The following is a 20,976-nucleotide window of genomic DNA, read 5'->3' on the forward strand; positions in this document are numbered from 1 at the left end:
TCATCCGTACCGATGATTCCCATATCCCAGATGCCCGATCATTCCCGGAGCCCTCTGATCTACTTTTCCCCCAATGTTCCACTGCACACCTTAGTACTAGTCCAATCCAAGATCCACCCCTTCACGCGCTCCTCAGTGACCGATTGTTCCCAGATCCCTCTCTTCTACCGCTCCATTCAGTTTCCGACCATTCCATGATCTCTCTGTTCTACCGCTCTCCTCAGTGTCCGATCATTCCCAGATCCTTCCATTCTACAATTCAACCCAATGCTCGACCTTTCCCAGATCCTTCTGTTCTACCATTCCACCCAGTGCCCGACCTTTTCCATATCCCTCAATTCTAACGCACTCCTCAGTGCCCGACCATTCCCAGACACTTCGGTTCTATCACTCCCCCCAGTACCTGACTGTTCCTAGATCCCTCTTTTCTATCGCAGTCCTCGTTGCCCGACCATTCCCAAATCCCTCTATTCGAACTCTCTTCTCAGTGCCCAACCATTTCAACTTCCCTCTGTTCTGACATTCCACCCAGACCTCAATCATTCCCAGATCCCTCTTTCCTACCGATCCTCACAGTGCCCGACTTTTTCCAGATCGCACTGTTCTACCGCTTTCCACAGTGCGCGACGTTTCCAAAATCCTACTGTTCTACCCTTCCACCCAGTGCCCGACTTTTCCCAAATCCATCTCTTCTATTGCACGCCTCAGTACGCGACAATTCCCATATCCCACTGTTCTACCTCTCTCTTCAGTGCCCCACCATTCCCAGATCCCTCTCTTCTAAAGCTTTCCTCCGTTCCGGACCATTCCTTGATCCCTCATTTCTCAAGCTCTCCTCAGTGCCCGATCATTCCTAAATCCCTCTGCTGTTACGTTCCAGCCAGAGACCGATCATTCACTGGTCATTCCATTCTACCATTCCACCAAGTGCTCGACCATTCCCAGATCCTTCTGTTCTACCTTTGCACCCAGTGCCCGAAATTTCCCAAATCCCTAAATTCTAACGCATTCCACAGTGCCCGACCGTTCCCAGATCCCTCTTTTCGACCTCTCTTCTCAGTGCCCAACCATTTCAACTTCCCTCTGTTCTGACATTCCACCCAGACCTCAATCATTCCCAGATCCCTCTGTCCTACCGATCCGCCCAGTGCCCTACTTTTTCCAGATCGCTCTGTTCTACCGCTTTCCACAGTGTGCGACGTTTCCGAAATCCTGCTGTTCTAGCATTCCACCCAGTGCCCGACATTTCCCAAATCCATCTCTTCTATTGCACGCCTCAGTACGCGACAATTCCCATATCCCACTGTTCTACCTCTCTCTTCAGTGCCCCACCATTCCCAGATCCCTCTCTTCTAAAGCTTTCCTCCGTTCCGGACCATTCCTTGATCCCTCATTTCTCAAGCTCTCCTCAGTGCCCGATCATTCCTAAATCCCTCTGCTGTTACGTTCCAGCCAGAGACCGATCATTCCCTGGTCATTCCATTCTACCATTCCACCAAGTGCTCGACCATTCCCAGATCCTTCTGTTCTACCTTTCCACCCAGTGCCAGCAATTTCCCAAATCCCTCAATTCTAACGCATTCGACAGTGCCCGATGTTCCCAGATCCCTCTGTTCTACAGCTCCACCCAGTTTCTGACCATTCCATGATCTCTCTTTTCTACCGCTCTCCTCAGTGACCGATCATTCCCTGATCCTTCCATTCTACAATTCAACCCAATGCTCGACCTTTCCCAGATCCTTAAGTTCTACCATTCCACCCAGTGCCCGACCTTTTCCATTTCCCTCAATTCTAACGCACTCCTCAGTGCCCGACAATTCCCAGACCCTTCTGTTCTATCGCTCCCCCCAGTACCTGACTCTTCCTAGATCCCTCTTTTCTATCGCAGTCCTCGTTGCCCGACCATTCCCAAATCCCTCTATTCGACCTCTCTTCTCAGTGCCCAACCATTTCAACTTCCCTCTGTTCTGACATTCCACCCAGACCTCAATCATTCCCAGATCCCTCTGTCCTACCGATCCTCCCAGTGCCCGACTTTTTCCAGATCACTCTGTTCTACCGCTTTCCACAGTGCGCGACGTTTCCGAAATCCTTCTGTTCTACCATTCCACCCAGTGCACGACATTTCCCATATCCGTCTGTTCTATTGCACGCCTCCGTACGTGACAATTCCCAGATCCCACTGTTCTACCTCTCTCTTCAGTGCCCGACCGTTCCCAGAACCCTCTGTTCTATAGCTCCACCCTGTTTCCGACCATTCCATGATCTCTCTGTTCTACCGCTCTCTTCAGTGTCAGATCATTCCCATATCCTTCCATTCCACCATTCCACCCAGTGCCCGACCTTTCCCAAATCCTTCTATTCTATCATTCCACCCAGTGCCCGACATTTCCCATATCCGTCTCTTCTATTGCACGCCTCAGTACGCGACAATTCCCAGATCCCACTGTTCTACCTCTCTCTTCAGTGCCCGACCGTTCCCAGATCCCTCTGTTCTATAGCTCCACCCAGTTTCCGACCATTCCATGATCTCCCTGTTCTACCGCTCTCCTCAGTGTCAGATCATTCCCAGATCCTTCCATTCTACCATTCCACCCAGTGCCCGATTTTACCAAATCCTTCTATTCTATCATTCCACCCAGTGCCCGACCTTTCCCAGATCCCTCTCTTCAATTGAACGCCTCAGTATGCGAAAATTCCCAGATCCCTCAGTTCTACAGTTCTCCCGAGTGCCCGACCATTCCCAGAGCCTTCTGTTTTACAGCTCTTCTTAATACCCGATCATACCAAGATCCCTCTCCCCTACTGCACTCGCTAGTGCCCGACCACTCCCAGATCCCTGTTCTACCACTCTCCTCAGTACGCAAACGTTCCCAGATCCCTCTGTTAAACCTGCCCCCAAATCCCGAACATTCCCAGATCCCCCTATTCTTCCGCTCTCCACAGTACCATCCCCAAATCCACCTGCTTTACTTCACTCGCCAGTGCCCGATCACTCCCAGATCCCTCTATTCTACCGCTCACCTCAGTGACCAGCCATTCCCAGATCACTCTATTCTAACGCTGCCCTCATTTCCCAACCCTTCCCACGTCCCTCTGTTCCTCAGCTCTCCGCAGTGTCCTACCGTTCGCCTCACTGCCGTAATATTCCCAGATCCGTCCATTCTACCATTCCCTTAATTCCCGATCATTCCCAGATCCCTCCGATCTACTGTTCCCCCAATGCCTGACTATTCCTAGATCCCTCTATTCTAACGGTCCCTCAGGGCACAACCGTTTCGGAATTCCTCTGCTCTACCGCCCTCCCCAGTGCCAGACCATTCCCAAATTCCTTTGTATGACCTCTCCAATCATTTCCCAACAGTTCCCATCTCCCTCTGTTCCACTGCACTCCTTACTACTAGTCCATTCCCACATCCAGTCCTTGACCGCGCTCCTCAGTGACCGATTGTTCCCATATCCTTCTGTTCTACAGCTCCACCCAGTTTCCGACCATTCCATGATCTCTCTGTTCTACCGCTCTCCTCAGTGCCTGATCTTTCCCAGATCCTTCCATTCTACCATTCCACCCAGTGCCCGACCTTTCCCAAATCCTTCTATTCCACCACTCCACCCAGTGCCCGACCTTTCCCAGATCCCTCTTTTCTATTGCACGCCTCTGTACGCGACAATTCCCAGAACCCTCTGTTCCACCATTCTTCCCAGTGTCTCACCATTCCCAGAAACTTCTGTTCTACCTCTCTTCTCAATACCCGATCGTACCCAGATCCCTCTCCCCTACTGCACTCACCAGTGCCCGACCACTCTCCTCAGTACGCAAACGTTCCCAGATCCCTCTGTTAAACCTTCCCCAAAAGCCCGATCATTCCCAGATCCCTCTATTCTACCGCTCTCCACAGTGCCATCCGCAGATCCATCTGCTTTACTACATTTGCCAGTGCCCGATCACTCCCAGATCCCTCTGTTCTAACGCTCATCTCAGTGATTATCCCTCTGTTCTATCGCTCTTCCCAGTACCTGACCATTCCCAGATAACTCTATTCTACCGCTGCCCTCATTTCCCGACTGTTCCCACATCCCTCTGTACCTCAGCTCTCCTCAGTGCCCTACCGTTCGCCTCAGTGCCATAAATGTCCCATGTCCGTTTGTTCTACCATTCCACGAGTGCCCAACCCTTCCCAGATCCCTCTATTCTATCACTCTCATCCATAACGACTATTCCCAGATACCTCCGTTCAACCATTCCCCTAATGTCCGACCGTTCCCAGATCCCTCTGTTCTACAGCTCCACCCAGTTTCCGACCATTCCATGAGCTCACTGTTTTATCGCTCTCCTCAGTGCCAGATCATTCCCAGATCCTTCCATTCTACCATTCCACCCACTGCCCGACCTTTCCCAAATCCTTCTATTCTATCATTCCACCCAGTGCCCGACCTTTCCCAGATCCCTCTCTTCAATTGAATGCCTCAGTATGCGACAATTCCCAGATCCCTCTGTTCTACAGTTCTCCAGAGTGCCCGACCATTCACATTGCCTTCCATTCTACAATTCAACCCAATGCTCGACCATTCCCAGATCCTTCTGTTCTACCATTCTACCCAGTGCCCGACCTTTCCCATATCTGTCTCTTCTATTGCACGCCACAGTACGCGACAATTCCCAGATCCCACTGTTCTACTTCTCTCTTCAGTGCCCCACCATTCCCAGATCCCTCTCTTCTAAAGCTTTCCTCCATACCGGACCATTCCTTGATCCCTCATTTCTCAAGCTCTCCTCAGTGCCCGATCATTCCTAAATCCCTCTGCTGTTACGTTCCAGCCAGAGCCCGATCATTCCCTGATCCTTCCATTCTACCATTTTACCCAGTGCTCGAACTTTCCCAGATCGTTCTGTTCTACCTTTCCACCCAGTGCCCGAAATTTCCCAAATCCCTCAATTCTAACGCATTCCACAGTGCCCGACCGTTCCCAGATCCCTCTGTTCTACAGCTCCACCCAGTTTCCGACCATTCCATGATCTCTCTGTTCTACCGCTCTCCTCAGTGCCAGATAATTCCCAGATCCTTCCATTCTACCATTCCACCCAGTGCCCGACCTTTCCCAAATCCTTCTATTCTATCATTCCACCCAGTGCCCGACCTTTCCACGATCCCTCTCTTCAATTGAACGCCTCAGTATGCGAAAATTCCCAGATCCCTCTGTTCTACAGTTCTCCCGAGTGCCCGACCATTCCCAGAGCCTTCTGTTCTATAGCTCTTCTTAATACCCGATCGTACCCAGATCCCTCTCCCCTACTGCACTCGCTAGTGCCCGACCACTCCCAGATCCCTGTTCTACCACTCTCCTCAGTACGCAAACGTTCCCAGATCCCTCTATTAAACCTACCCCCAAATCCCGAACATTCCCAGATCCCCTATTCTACCGCTCTCCACAGTACCATCCCCATATCCACCTGCTTTACTTCACTCGCCAGTGCCCGATCACTCCCAGATTCCTCTATTCTACCGCTCACCTCAGTGACCAGCCATTCCCAGATCACTCTATTCTACCGCTGCCCTCATTTCTCAACCCTTCCCACGTCCCTCTGTTCCTCAGCTCTCCGCAGTGTCGTACCGTTCGCCTCAGTGCCGTAATATTCCCAGATCCGTCCGTTCTACCTTTCCACCAGTGCTCAACCTTTCCCAGATCCCTCTGTTCTACCACTCTCCTCAGTACTGACCGTACCCAGATCCCCCCGTTCAACCATTCCCTTAATGCCCGATCATTCACAGATCCCTCCGATCTATTGTTCCCCCAATGCGTGACTATTCCAAGATCCCTTTATTCTAATGGTCCCTCAGGGCACAACCGTTTCGGAATTCCTCTGCTCTGCCACCCTCCCCAGTGCCTGACCGTTCCCAAATTCCTTTGTATGACCTCTCCAATCATTTCCCAACAGTTCCCATCTCCCTCTGTACCACTGCACTCCTTACTACTAGTCCATTCCCAGATCCACTCCTTCACCGCGCTCCTCAGTGACCGATTGTTCCCATATCCTTCTGTTCTACAGCTCCACCCAGTTTCCGACCATTCCATGATCTCTCTGTTCTACCGCTCTCCTCAGTGCCTGATCATTCCCAGATCCTTCCATTCTACAATTCAACCCAATGCTCGACCTTTCCCAGATCCTTCTGTTGTTCCATTCTACCCAGTGCCCGATCTTTCCCATTTCCCTCAATTCTAATGCACTCCTCAGTGCCTGACCATTCCCGGAGCCTTCTTTTCTTTCGCTCTCCCCAGTACACGACTGTTCCCAGATCCCTCTTTTCTATCGCACTCCTCGTTGCCCGACCAGTCCCAAATCCCTCTATTTGAACTCTCTTCTCAGTACCTAGTCATTACAACATCCCTCAATTCTGACATTCCACCTAGACCTCAACCACTCCCAGATCCGTCTGTTCTGCCTATCCTCCCAGTGCCCGACTTTTTCCAGATCGCTCTGTTCTCCCGCTTTCCACAGTGCCCAACGTTTCGGCGATCCTTCTGTTCTACCACTCCATTCTGTGCCCGACCATTCCCAGATCCCTCTGTTCTACCCCTCTCCTCAGTGGCCCACCATTCCCAGTTTCCTAAAGCTTTCCTCCAAACCGGACCATTCCTTTATCCATCATTTCTCAAGTTTTCCTCAGTGCCCGATCATTCCAAAATCCCTCTGTTGTACCGTTCCAGCCAGAGCCCAATGATTCCCAGAACCTTCCATTCTACCATTCCACTCAGTGCTCGAACTTTCCCAGATCGTCCTGTTCTAGAATTCCACCCACTGCCCGAACTTTCCCAGATCCCTCAATTCTAAAGCACTCCACAGTGCCCGACCATTCCCAGATCCTGCTGTTCTATCACTCTCCCCAGAACCCGACTGTACCTAGATCACTCTTTTCTATCGCACTCTTCGTTACCCGACCATTCCCAAAGCCCTCTATTCATCCTCTCTTCTCAGTGCCCAACCATTTCAACATCCCTCTGTTCTGACATTCCACCCAGACCTCAACCATTCCCAGATCCCTCTGTCCTACCAATCCTCCCAGTGCTCGACTTTTTCCAGATCGCTCTGTTCTACCGCTTTCCATAGTGCCCGACGATTCCAAGATCCTTCTGTTCTACCATTCCACCCAGAACACGACCTTTCCCAGATCCCTCTCTTCTATTGCACTCCTCAGTACCCGACAATTCCCAGATCCCTCTGTTCTACCTCTCTCTTCAGTGCCCCACCATTCCCAGATCCCTCTCTTCTAAATCTTTCCTCCGTATCCGACCATTCCTTGATCCCTCATTTCTCAAGCTCTCCTCAGTGCCCGATCATTCCTAAATCCCTCTGCTGTTCCGCTCCAGCCAGTGCCCGATCATTCCCAGATCCTTCCATTCTACCATTCCACCCAGGGCCCGACCTTTCCCAGATCCTTCTATTCTACCATTCGACCCAGTGCACGACCTTTCCCAGATCCCTCACTTCCATTGCACGCCTCAGTATGCGACCATTCCCAGAAACTTCTGTTCTACCTCTCTTCTTAATACCCGATCGTACACAGATCCCTCTCCCCTACTGCACTCTCCAGTGCCTGACCACTCCCAGATCTCTGTTCTACCACTCTCCTCAGTTCATGAACGTTCCCAGATCCCTCTGTTAAACCTTCCCCCAAAGCCCGACCATTCCCAGATCGCCCCACACTACCGCTCTCCACAGTGCCATCCCCAGATCCATCTGCTTTACTACACTTGCCAGTGCCCGATCACTCCCAGATCCCTCTCTTCTACCGCTCATCTCACTGATCAGCCTTTCGCAGATCCCTCAATTCTATCGCTCTCCTCAGTACACGACCATTCCCAGATCACTCTGTTCTACCGCTGCCCTCATTTCCCGACCGTTCACACATCCCTCTGTTTCTCTGCTCTCCTCAGTTCCCTACCGTTTGCCTCAGTGCCATAATTGTCCCAGATCCATCTGTTCTACCGTTCCACCAGTGCCCAACCTTTCCCAGATCCCTCTGCTCTATCACTCTCATCCGTACCGACTATTCCCAGAACCCTCTGTTGAACCACACCCCTAATGCCCGATCATTCCCAGATCCCTCCTATCTACTTTTCCACCAATGCATGTCTATTCCCAGATACCTCCATTGTACTGGTTCCCCAGTGCCTGACTGTTCCAAAATTCCTTTGTTTTACCGCTCCAATCATTTCCCAACAGTTCCACATTCTTCTGTTCCACTGCACTCCTTAGTACCCGTCTATTCCAAGATCCACCCCTTCACCGCGCTCCTCAGTGACCGATTGTTCCCAGATCTCTGTTCTACAGCTCCATTCAGTTTCCGACCATTCCATGATCTGTCTGTTCCACCACTCAACTCAGTGTCCGATAATTCCCAGATCCTTCCATTCTACAATTCAACCCAATGCTCGACCTTTCCCAGATCCTACTGTTCTACCATTCCACCCAGTCCCAGACCTTTCCCATTTCCCTCAATTCTAACGCACTCCTCAGTGCCCGACCATTCCCAGAGCCTTCTGTTCTATCGCTCTCCCCAGTACCCTACTGTTCCTAGATCCCTCTTTTCTATCGCACTCCTTGTTGCCCGACCATTCCCAAATTCCTCTATTCGAAATCTCTTCTCAGTGCCCAACCATTTCAACATCCCTATGTTCTGACATTCCACCCAGACCACGACAACTCCCAGATCCCTCCGTTCTACCGATCCTCCCAGTGCCCGACTTTTTCCAGATCGCTCTGTTCTACCGCTTTCCACAGTGCCCAACGTTTCGGAGATCCTTCAGTTCTACCATTCCATTCAGTGCCCGAACTTTGCCAGATCCCTCTGTTCTACCTCTCTCCTCAGTGGCCCACCATTCCCAGTTTCCTCTCTTCTAAAGCTTTCCTCCGTAGCGGACCATTCCTTTATCCATCATTTCTCAAGCATTCCTCATTGCCCGATCATTCCCAAATCCCTCTGTTGTACCATTCCAGCCAGGGCCCGATCATTCCCAGAACCTTCCATTTTACCATTCCACCCAGTGCTCGACCTTTCCCAGATCGTCCTGTTCTACCATTCCACCCACTGCCCGAGCTTTCCCAGATCCCTCAATACTAACGCACTCCACAGTGCCCGACCATTCCCAGGTCCCGCTGTTCTATCACTCACCCCAGTACGTAACTGTTCCTAGATCCCTCTTTTCTATCGCACTCCACGTTACCCGACCATTCCCAAAGCCCTCTATTCGACCTCTCTTCTCAGTGCCCAACCATTTCAACATCCCTCTGTTCTAACATTCCACCCAGACCTCAACCATTCCCAGATCCCTCTGACCTACCGATCCTCCCAGTGCCCGACTTTTTCCAGATCGCTCTGTTCTACCGCTTTCCACAGTACCCGACGTTTCTGAGATCCTTCTGTTCTACCATACCACCCAGAGCCCGACCTTTCCCAGATCCCTCTCTTCTATTGCACTCCTCAGTACGTGACAATTCCCAGATCCCTCTGTTCTACCTCTCCCTTCTGTGCCCCACCATTCCCAGATCACTCTCTTCTAAAGCTGTCCTCCGTACCGGACCATTCCTTGATCCCTCATTTCTCAAGCTCTCCTCAGTGCCCGATCATTTCTAAATTCCTCTGCTGTTCCGTTCCAGCCTGGGCCCGATCATTCCCAGATCCTTCCATTCTACCATTCCACCCAGTGCTCGACCTTTCCCAGATCCTTCTGTTCTACCATTCCACACAGTGCCCAAACTTTCCCAAATCCCTCAATTCTAACGCACTCCACAGTGCCCGACCATTCCCAGATCCCTCTGTTCTACAGCTCCACCCAGTTTCCGACCATTCCATGATCTCTCTGTTCTACCGCTCTCCTCAGTGCCCGATCATTCCCAGATCCTTCCATTCTACCATTCCACCTAGTGCCCGACCTTTTCCAGATCCTTCTGTTCTACCATTCCACCCAGTGCCCGACCTTTCCGAGATCCCTCAATTGTAACGCACTCCACAGTGACTGACCCTTCCCCGATCCCTCTTTTCTATCGCACTCCTCCTTACCCGACCATTCCCAATTCCCTGTATTCGACCTCTCTTCTCAGTGCCCAACCATTTCAACATCCCTCTGTTCTGACATTCCACCTAGACCTCGATCATTCCCATATCCCTCTGTCCTACCTATCCTCCCAGTACCCGATTTTTTCCAGATCGCTCTGTTCTACCGCTTTACACAGTGCCCAACGTTTCAGAGATCCTTCAGTTCTACCATTTCATTCAGTGCCCGACCTTTCCCAGATCCCTCTGTTCTACCTCTCTCCTCAGTGGCCCACCATTCCCAGTTTCCTCTCTTCTAAAGCTTTCCTCCGTACCGGACCATTCCTTTATCTTTCATTTCTCAAGGTCTCCTCAGTGCCCGAACATTCCCAAATACCTCTCTTGTACCGTTCCAGCAAGTGCCCGATCATTCCCAGAACCTTCCATTCTACCATTCCACCCAGTGCTCGACCTTTCCCAGATGCTCTTCTACCATTCCACCCACTGCCCGACCTTTCCCAGATCCCTCAATTCTAACGCACTCCACAGTGCCCGACCATTCCCAGATCCCGCTGTTCTATCGCTCTCCCCAGTACCCGACTGTTCCTAGATCCCTCTTTTCTGTCGCACTCCTTATTACCCGACCATTCCCAAAGCCCTCTATTCGACCTCTCTTCTCAGTGCCCAACCATTTCAACATCCCTCTATTCTGACATTCCACCCAGACCTCAACCATTCCCAGATCCCTCTGTCCTACCGACCCTCCCAGTGCCCGACTTTTTCCAGATCGCTCTGTCCTACCGCTTTCCACAGTGCCCGACGTTTCCGAGATCCTTCTGTTCTACCATTCCACCTAGTGCCTGACCTTTCCCAGATCCCTCACTTCTATTGCACGCCTCAGTACGCGACAATTCCAAAATCCCTCTGTTCTACCTCTCTCTTCAGTGCCCCACCATTCCCAGATCTCCCTCTTCTAAATCTTTCCTCCGTACTGGACCATTCCTTGATCCTCAGTGCCCGATCTTTCCTAAATTCCTCTGTTGTTCCGTTCCAGCCAGTGCCCGATCATTCCCCAGATCCTTCCATTCTACCATTCTACCCAGTGCTCGACCTTTCCCAGATCCTTCTCTTCTACCATTCCACCCATTGCCCGACCTTTCACAGATCAGTCAATTTTAGCACTCTCCACAGTGCCAACCCCAGATCCATCTGCTTTACCACATTCGCCTTTGCCCAACCACTCCGAGATCCCTCTGTTCTACGGTTCACCTCAGTGACCAACTGTTCGCAGATCAGCCTGTTCCATCGGTCTCCCCTGTGCCCGAGAATGCCCAGATCTCTCTTTTTTATCGCTCTCCCCATTGCCCGACCATTCCCAGATTCCTCTGTTCTACTGCTGCCGTCATTTCCCGACTGTTCCCACATCCCTCTGTACCTCAGCTCTCCTCAGTGCCCTACCGTTCGCCTCAGTGCCGTAATATTCCCAGATCCGTCTGTTCTACCATCCCACCAGTGCCCAACCTTTTCCAGATCCCTCTGTTCTACCACTCTCCTCAGTACCGACCGTTCCCAGATCCCTCCGTTCAACCATTCCCCTAATGCCTGATCATTCCCAGATCCCTCTATTCTACCAGTTCCCCAGGGCCCGACCATTCCCAAATTCCTCTGCTCTACCACCCTCCCCAGTGCCCGACCTTTCCCAAATTCCTTTGTTCGACCGCTCCAATCATTTTCCAACAGTTCCCATATCCCTCTATTCCACTGCACTCCTTAGTACTAGTCCATTCCCAGATCCACCCCTTCAGCACGCTCCTCAGTAACCGATTGTTTCCAGATCCCTCTGTTCTACAGCTCCACCCAGTTTCCGACCATTCCATGATCTCTCTGTTCTACCCATCTACTCAGTGCCCGATCATTCCCAGATCTTTCCATTCTACAATTCAACCCAATGCTCGACCTTTTCCAGATCCTTCTGTTCTATCATTCTACCCAATGGCCGACCTTTCCCAGATCCCTCTCTTCTATAGCACGTCTCAGTATGCGACAATTCCCAGATCTGTCTGTTCTACCGTTCTTCCCAGTGCCCGACCATTCCCAGAACCTTCTGTTCTACCGCTTTTCTTAATACCCGATCGTACCCAGATCCCTCTCCCCTACTGCACTCGCCAATGTCCGACCACTCCCAGGTCCCTGTTCTACCACTCTCCTCAGTACGCGAACGTTCCCAGATCCCTCTGTTAAACCTTCCCCCAATGCCCGACCATTCCCAGATCCCCCTGTTCTACCGGTCTCCACAGTGCCATCCCCAGATCCATCTGCTTTACTACACTCGCCAGTGCCCGATCACTCCCAGATCCCTCTGTTCTACCGCTCATCTCAGTGACCAGCCTTTCGCAGATCCCTCTGTTCTATCGCTCTCCCACGTACCCGACCATTCCCAGATTACTCTGTTCTACCACTCTCCTCAGTACGCGAACGTACCCAGATCCCTCTGTTAAACCTTCCCCAAAGCCCGACCATTCCCAGACCACTCTGTTCTACCGCTGCCCTCATTTACCGACCGTACCCACATCCCTCTGTTCCTCAGCTCTCCTCAGTGCCCTACCGTTCGCCTCAGTGCCATAATTTTCCCAGATCCGTCTGTACTACCGTTCCATCAGTGCCCAACCTTTCCCAGATCCCTCTGTTCTATCACTCTCCTCCGTACCGACTATTCCCAGATCCCTCCATTCAACCATTCCCCTAATGTCCGATCATTCCCAGATCCCTCCGATCTACTTTTCCCCCAATGCATGACTATTCACAGATCCCTCCATTCTACTTGTTCCCCAGGGCCCGACCGTTCCCAAATACCTTTGTTCTACCGCTCCAATCATTTCCCAACAGTTCCCACATCCCTCTGTTCCACTGCACTCCTTAGTACCCGTCCATTCCAAGATCCACCCCTTCACCGCACTCCTCAGTGTCCGATTGTTCCCAGATCCCTCTGTTCTACCTCTCCATTCAGTTTCCGACCATTCCATGATCTCTCTGTTCTTCCGCTCTCCTCAATGCTCGATCATTCCCAGATCCTTCCATTCTACAATACAACCCAATGCTCGACCTTTTCCAGATCCTTCTGTTCTAACATTCCACCCAGTGCCCGACCTTTCCCAGATCCCTCAATTGTAACGCACTCCACAGTGCCCGACCATTCCCCGCTCCCTCTTTTCTATCGCACTCCTCGTTACCCGACCATTCCCAATTCCTTCTATTCGACCTCCCTTCTCAGTGCCCAACCATTTCAACATCCCTCTGTTTTGACATTCCACCCAGACCTCGACCATTCCCAGATCCCTCTGTCCTACCGATCCTCCCAGTGCCCGATTTTTGCAGATCGCTCTGTTCTACCGCTTTCCACAGTGCCCAGCTTTTTGGAGATCCTTCAGTTCTACCATTTCATTCAGTGCCCGACCTTTCCCAGATCCCTCTGTTCTACCTCTCTCCTCAGTGGCCCACCATTCCCAGATTCCTCTCTTCTAAAGCTTTCCTCCGTACCGGACCATGTCTTTATCTTTCATTTCTCAAGCTCTCCTCAGTGCCCGAACATTCCCAAATACCTCTCTTGTACCGTTCCAGCAAGTGCCCGATCATTCCCAGAACCTTCCATTCTACCATTCCACCCACTACCCGACCTTTCCCAGATCCCTCTATTCTAACGCACTCTACAGTGCCCGACCATTCCCAGATCCCGCTGTTCTATCGCTCTCCCCAGTACCTGACTGTTCCTAGATCCCTCTTTTCTATCGCACTCCTCATTACCCGACCATTCCCAAAGCCCTCTATTCGACCTCTCTTCTCAGTGCCCAACCATTTCAACATCCCTCTATTTTGACATTCCACCCAGACCTCAACCATTCCCAGATCCCTCTGACCTACCGATCCTCCCAGTGCCCGACTTTTTCCAGATCGCTCTGTTCTACCGCTTTCCACAGTGCCCGACGTTTCCGAAATCCTTCTGTTCTACCATTCCACCCAGTGCCCGACCTTTCCCAGATCACTCACTTCTATTGCACGCCTCAGAACGCGACAATTCCAAAATCCCTCTGTTCTACCTCTCTCTTCAGTGCCCCACCATTCCCAGATCTCTCTCTCCTAAATCTTTCCTCCGTACCGGACCATTCCTTGATTCCTCATTTCTCCAGCTCTCCTCAGTGCCCGATCGTTCCTAAATCCCTCTGTTGTTCCGTTCCAGCCAGTGCCCGATGAATCCCAGATCCTTCCATTCTACCATTCTACCCAGTGCTCGACCTTTCCCAGATCCTTCTGATCTACCATTCCACCCAGTGCCTCAATTCCTCAATTCTAACGCACTCCACAGTGCCCGACCGTTCCCAGATCCCTCTTTTCTACCGCTCCCCTCAGTTCCTAACTGTGCTGCCAGGATTCCTCAGTTCAACAATTCCCCCTTGTGCCCGACCGTTCTGAGATCCCTCTATTGAGGTCTCCCCAGTGCCCGAGCATTCCGAACCCTCTGTTCTACCGCTCATCTCAGTGACCAACCGTTCCCAGATCTGTCTGTCCTATCGCTCTGCCCTGTGCCCAACATTTCCCAGATCCCTCTGTTCCATCGCTCTCCCCAGTGCCCGACCATTCCCAGATCCTTCTGTACTACCGCTGCCCTCATTTCCCGACCATTCCCACATCCTTCTGTTCCTCAGCTCTCCTCAGTGCCCTACCGTTCACCTCAGTGCCATAATTTTCCCAGATCCGTCTGTTCTACTGTTCCACCAGTGCCCAACCTTTCCCAGATCCCTCTGTTCTACCACTTTCCTCAGTACCGACCGTTCCCAGTTCCCTCTGTTCAACCGTTCTCCTAATGCCTGACCATTCCCAGATCCCTCCGATCTACCGTTCCCCCCTATGCCTGACTATTTCCAGATCCCTCTATTCTACCGTTCCCCCAGGGCCCGGCCGTTCCAAAATTCCCCTGCTCTACCCCTCCCCAATTTACTTTGTTCTTCCGCTCCAATCTTTTCCCAACCGTTCCTACATCCCTCTCTTCCACTGCACTACTTACTACCCATCCATTCCCAGATCCAACTCTTCACCGCGCTCCTCAGTGACCGATTGTTCCCAGATCCTTCTGTTCTACCGCTCCACTCATTATCCGACCATTTCCAGATCCTTCCATTCTAACATTCCACCCAGTGCCCGACCTTTCCCAGATCCTTTTTCTACCATTCCACCCAGTGCCCGACCTTTCCCAAATCCCTCAATTCTACCGCAGTCCTCAGTGCCCGACCATTCCTAGATCCCTCTGTTCTATCTCTCTTCTCAGTGCCCAACCATTCCAAGATCCCTCTATTCTAACATTCCACCCAGACCCCGACCATTCCCAGATCTACCGCTCTCCTAAAATACCAACCATTCCCAAATTCATCTGTTTACTTCTCTCCTCAGCCTCCTACATTTCCAAGATTGCTCTATTCTACCGTTACACCCACTGCCCGACTGTTCCCAGATCCCTGTGTTCTCCGGTAACCCCCATTGCTCGACCATTCCCAGATCCCTCTGTTCGACCGCTCTCTCCAGTGCCCAACCATTCATCCCTCTGTTCCACCGCTCTACTCAATCAATGATCATTCAAAATTCCTCTGTTCCACCGCACTCCTCAGTACCCAAACTTTCCAAGATCCCACAATTTTACCACTCTCCTCAGTGCCTGACTGTTCCTAGATCCCTCTGCTCTACCGTTCCCCTAATGCCCGACCGTTCTGTGATCCCTCTATTGTGGTCTCCCCAGTGCCCGAGCATTCTGAACCCTCGGTTCTACCACTCTTCTTAGTACCCGTTCCTACCCAGATCCCTCGGCTCTAATGCACTTAAAAGTGCCCAAACAGTCTCCGATCTCTCTGTTCCAACTCTATCCCCAGTGCCCGACCGTTTCCAGATGCCTCTGTTCTACCACCCTCCCAAGTGCTCGACTGTTCCCAGATCCCTCGGTTCTACCGCTCCCACTCGTCACCGACCATTCCCAGATCGCTCTGTTCTTCCGCTCTCCCCAGTACCTGACTTTTCCCAGAAAGCTCAATTGTATCACGCTCTTCACTGCTGATCATTCCCAGATTCCTCTGTTCTTGAGCTCTCCTCAGTGCCCAACCAGTCCTACTTCACGCACTTCTACTGCTTTCCTCAGTGCCCGACCCTTCCAAGATCCCACTTTTCTAATGCTCTCCTCAGTGCCAAAACGCTCCCAGATACCTCTGTTCTACCGTTCATAACAGTGCCCTACCTTTCCCTGATCCCTCTGTTCTACCGTTCACCCCAGTGCCCGACCATTCCCAGAACATTCTGTTCTGCCGCTCTTCTTAATACCTGATCGTACCCAGATCCCTCTGCCCTACTGCACTCGGCAGTGCCCGACCACTCCCAGATCCCTGTTCTACCACTCACCACAGTATGCGAATGTTCCCAGATCCCTCTGTTAAACCTTTCCCCCAATGCCCGACCATTCCCTGATCCCCCTATTCTACCGCCCTCCACAGTGCCATCCCCTGATCCATCTACTTTACTACACTCGCCAGTGCCCGACCACACCCAGATCACTCTGTTCTACCGCTCACCTCAGTGACCAGCCGTTCCCAGATCTGTCTCTTCTATCGCTCTGCCCTGTGCCCAACCGTTCCCACATCCCTCTGTTCCTCAGCTCTCCTCAGTGCCCTACCGTTCGCCTCAGTGCCATAATTTTCCCAGATCCGTCTGTTCTACCGTTCCACCAGTGCCCAACCTTTCCCAGATCCTTCTGTTCTACCATTCCACCCAGTGCCCGACCTTTCACAGATCAGTCAATTTTACCACTCTCCACAGTGCCAATCCCAGAACCATCTGCTTTACTACATTCGCCTTTGCCCGACCACTCTGAGATCCCTCTGTTCTACCGCTCACCTCAGTGACCAACCGTTCCCAGATCAGCCTGTTCCATTGGTCTCCCCAGTGCCGGAGAATGCCCAGATCTCTCTTTTTTATCGCTCTCCCCATTGCCCGACCATTCCTAGATCCCTCTGTTCTACCGCTGCCGTCATTTCCCGACCGTTCCCACATCCCTCTGTTCCTCAGCTCTCCTCAGTGCCCTACCGATCACCTCAGTGCCATAATTTTCCCAGATCCATCTGTTCTACCGTTCCACCAGCGCCCAACCTTTCCCAGATCCCTCTGTTCTACCACTCTCCTCAGTACCGAACGTTCCCAGATCCCTCCGTTCAACCGTTCCCCTAATGCCTGACTATTCCCAGATCCCTCCGACCTACCGTTCCCCCAAATGCCTGACTATTCTCAGATCCCTCTATTCTACCGTTCCCCCAGGGCCCGGCCGTTCCCAAATTCCTCTGCTCTACCCCTCCCCAGTGCCCGACTGTTCCAAATTTCCCTTGTTCTTCCGCTCCAGTCTTTTCCCAACCGTTCCTACATCCCTCTCTTCCACTGCACTACTTACTACCCGTCCATTCCCAGATCCAACTCTTCACCGCGCTCCTCAGTGACCGATTGTTCCCAGATCCCTCTGTTCTACCGCTCCACTCATTTTCCGACCATTTCCAGATCCTTCCATTCTAACATTCCACCCAGTGCCCGACCTTTCCCAGATCTTTGCTCTACCATTCCACCCAGTGCCCTACCTTTCCCAGATCCATCTGTTCTCCCGCTCTCCTAAGTGCCCGACCGTTCCAAGATGCCTCTGTTCTACCATTCCACCCAGAGCCCGACCGTTCTGAGATGCCTCTGTTGTGGTCTCCTCAGTGCCCGACCGTTCCCAGATCCCTCTGTTGTACTGTTCTCCACAGGGCCCGTCCATTCCCAAATCCACCTCTTCACCACGCTCCTCAATGACCGATTGTTCCCAGATCCCTCTGTTCTACCGCTCCACTCAGTTTCCAACCATTCCCAGATCCTTCCATGCTACCATTCCACCCAGTGCCTGACCTTTCCCAGATCGCTCAATTTTACCACTCTCCACAGTGCCATCTACAGATCCATCTGATTTCTACACTCGCCTTTGCCCGACCTCTCCCACCCTCTGTTCTACTGCTCACCTCAGTGACCAACCGTTCCCAGATCTGTCTGTTCTATCGGTCTTCCCAGTGCTCGACAATTCCCAGATCTCTCTGTTCTATCGCTCTCCCCGTTGCCCGACCATTCCCAGATAACTCTGTTCTACCGCTGCCCTCATTTCCCGACCGTTCCCACATCCCTCTGTCCCTCAGCTCTCCTCAGTGCCCTACCGTTCGCCTCAGTGCCATAATTTTCCCAGATCCCTCAATTCTACCGCACACCTCAGTGCCCGACCATTCCCAGATCCCTCTGTTCTATCACTCACCCCAGTAATGGACTGTTCCTAGATCCCTCGTTTCTATCGCACTCCTCGTTACCCGACCATTCCCAGATCCCTTGCTCTACCTCTCTTCTCAGTGCCCAACCATTCCCAGATCCCTCTGTTCTACCTCTCTCCTCAGTGCCCAACTGTTCCTAGATTCCTTTGTTCTAACATTCCACCCAGACCCCGACGTTTCCCAGATCCATCTGTTCTACCGTTCGTCCCTGAGCCCGACTTTCCCCAGATGCATGCATTCTACTGCTCCCCTTAATGCCCGACCATTCCTAGATTCCTTTGTTCTAACATTCCACCCAGACCCCGACGTTTCCCAGATTCATCTGTTCTACCGTTCGTCCCTGAGCCCGACTTTCCCCAGATGCATGCATTCTACTGCTCCCCTTAATGCCCGACCATTCCTAGATTCCTTTGTTCTAACATTCCACCCAGACCCCGACGTTTCCCAGATCCATCTGTTCTACCGTTCGTCCCTGAGCCCGACTTTCCCCAGATGCATGTATTCTACTGCTCCCCTTAGTGCCCGACCATTTCCAGATCCCTCTGTTCTACCTTTTCCCCCAATGCCCGACCATACCCAGATCCCCCTATTCTACCGCTCTCCCCAGTCCCCTACCTTTCCCAGATCCATCTGTTCTACCGCTCCTCTAAGTTCCCGACCGTTCCAAGATGCCTCTGTTCTACCATTCCCCCTAGTGCCCGACCGCTCTGAGATCCCTCTCTTGTGGTCTCTTCAGTGCCCGACCGTTCCCAGATCCCTCTGTTTTACTGTTCTCCACAGGGCCCAACTGTTCCCAGATCCCTCTTTTCTACCGCTCCCCTCAGTTCCTAACTGTTCTGCCGCTCTCCTCACTGTCCGACTGTTCCAAGATTCCTCTCTTCAACCATTCCCCCTAGTGCCCGACCGTTCTGAGATCCCTCTATTGTGGTCTCCCCAGTGCCCGTGCGTTCCCAACCCTCTGTTCTACCACTGTTCTTAGCACCCGTTCCTACCCCAGATCCCTCAGCTCTAATGCACTTACAAGTGCCCAAACGGTCCCCAATCTCTCTGTTCTATCTCTCTCCCCAGTGCCCGACCGTTTCCAGATGCCTCTGTTCTACCACCCTCCCAAGTGCCCAACTGTTCCCAGATCCCTCGGTTCTACCGTTCCCATTAGTCCCCGACCATTCCCAGATCGCTCTGTTCTTCCGCTCTCCCCAGTACCTGACTGTTCCCAGAAACCTCAATTCTATCGCGCAACTCACTGCTGACTTTTCCCAGATTCCTCTGTTCTAGAGCTCTCCTCAGTGCCCAACCATTCCCACTTCCCGCTCTTCTACTGCTTTCCTCAGTGCCCGACCCTTCCAAGATCCCGCTTTTCTAATGCTCTCCTCAGTGCCCAAACGCTCCCAGATACATCTGTTCTACCGTCCATCCCAGTGCCCTACCATTCCAAGATCCCTCTGTTCTACCATTCTCACTAGTGCCCTACCACTGCCAGATCCCTCTGTTCTACCGCTCACCTCAGTGACCAACCGTTCCCAGATCTGTCTGTTCTATCGCTCTCCCCAGTGCCCGACAGTTCCGTTCCCAGATCTCCTCAGTGCCCTACCGTTCGCCTCAGTGCCATAATTTTCCCAGATCCGTCGGTTCTACCATTCCACCAGTGCCCAACCTTTTCCAGATCCCTCTGTTCTACCACTCTCTTCGGTACCGACGGTTCCCAGATCCCTCCGTTCAACCGTTCCCCTAATGCCCGATCATTTCCAGATCCCTCCGATCTACTTTTCCCTCAATGCATGTATATTCCCAGATCCCTCCATTCCACTGGTTCCCCAGTGCCCGACCATTCCCAAATTCCTTTGTTCAACCGCTCCACTAATTTTCCAACAGTTCCCACATCCCTCTGTTCCACTGCACTCCTTAGTGCCCGTCCATTCCCCGATCCACCCCTTCACCGCGCTCCTCAGTGACCGATTGTTCCCAGATCCCTCTGTTCTACCGTTCCACTCAGTTTCCGACCATTCCATGATCCCTCTGTTCTACCGCTCACTTCAGTGCTCGATCATTCCTAGATCCTTCCACTCTACCATTCCACCCAGTGCCCGACCTTTCCCAGATCCTTCTGTTCTACCATTCCACCCAGTGCCCGACCTTTCCCAGATCCCTCAATTCTATCGCACTCCTCGTTACCCGACCATTCCAAGATCCCTCTGTTCTAACATTCCACCCACATCCCGACCATTCCCAGATCCCTCTATCCTACAGTTTCTCCCAGTGCCCGACTTTTCCCAGATCCCTATGTTCTACCGCTTTCGTCAGTGCTCGATCATTCCCAGAGCCTTCCATTCTACAATTCCACCCAACGCTCGACCTTTCCCAGATCCTTCTGTTCTACCATTTCACCCAGTGCCCGACCTTTCCGAGATCCCTCTGTTCTACAGCTCTCCTCAGTGTCCGACCGTTCCCACATCCCTCTGTTCTAATGCTCTCCTCAGAGCCCGATCGTTCCCAGAACCCTCTGTTCTACCGCTCTTCATAGTACCCGATTGTACCCAGAACCCTCTGCTCTCATGCACTAAAAACTGCCCAACCGC

This window comes from Narcine bancroftii, chromosome 8 (assembly GCF_036971445.1).
Source record: "Narcine bancroftii isolate sNarBan1 chromosome 8, sNarBan1.hap1, whole genome shotgun sequence".
Taxonomy (NCBI): domain Eukaryota; kingdom Metazoa; phylum Chordata; class Chondrichthyes; order Torpediniformes; family Narcinidae; genus Narcine; species Narcine bancroftii.